Source organism: Octopus bimaculoides, chromosome 7 (genome assembly GCF_001194135.2).
Source record: "Octopus bimaculoides isolate UCB-OBI-ISO-001 chromosome 7, ASM119413v2, whole genome shotgun sequence".
Classification (NCBI taxonomy): Eukaryota; Metazoa; Mollusca; class Cephalopoda; order Octopoda; family Octopodidae; genus Octopus; species Octopus bimaculoides.
The window spans coordinates 449,688-450,443 of NC_068987.1; the positions used below are offsets into that span (position 1 = coordinate 449,688).

The 756-nt window shown below is 45.9% G+C and overlaps 1 protein-coding gene across 4 annotated transcripts in view; it reads left to right on the forward strand.

Annotated features, from left to right (window-relative positions):
- Positions 1-756, forward strand: part of LOC106872245 (CD151 antigen) — an 89,088-nt gene that overhangs the window by 63,758 nt on the left and 24,574 nt on the right. The gene's annotated exons all lie outside the window — the stretch shown is intronic.

The window sequence follows — 756 nt, forward strand, 5'->3', positions numbered from 1 at the left end:
GTGACGTCAGCAAAGATAACATTGCTCATGGTACATTTAATGGTGGTGAGGTGGGTGAAGACCCTCGTCCAGTGGGGGTGGGGCAGTCTAACTCCAACCAGTAGAGATCTAATATACCACCATTGCCGTCTGTTGCCCCACACTGGAGCAATACGCTGCCCACTTCTCTACCCAGTGGTCAAATGTATTTGGTGTGGTGTTGCAGCCTGGACTGGCCTTCAGTCTCCACTGTAGCAGTTGCTGGTCAGTAGTCGTTGTATGTTGGTTGGTCTTTTAGCAAGAAATTGCCCTGATCAGACGATTCTTAAAAGAAGAAAAAGGGTCAGAAATAAGAATCAGCACCATTCTGGTCATTTGGTAACGTGTGTGTGTGTGTCTGTCTGTCTGTCTGTCTGTCTGTCTCTCTCTCTCTTTGCTTTGACATTGTAGTTGTAAAGGAGCATCACTGTCATACAAGCAGTGCCATTTGTTTCCAATCTTCTGTGAAAAGATGTTTGGCTTTGGGGAAATATTACCATGGCAACATGTGGGGTTGGGGGTTGGTGACAGGAAGGGCATCCAGCCATAGAAATTCCTCACTAAATTCTATCTGACCTCTGTAAGTGTGCAACAGTGGATGGCTACCATGATGATGATGATGATGCTCTGTCTGTGTTGTATGTTTGGCAGAACAAATAAGAGAAATACAACTGGCCTTTCACACACACACACACACACACACACACACACACACACACACACACACACACACACACA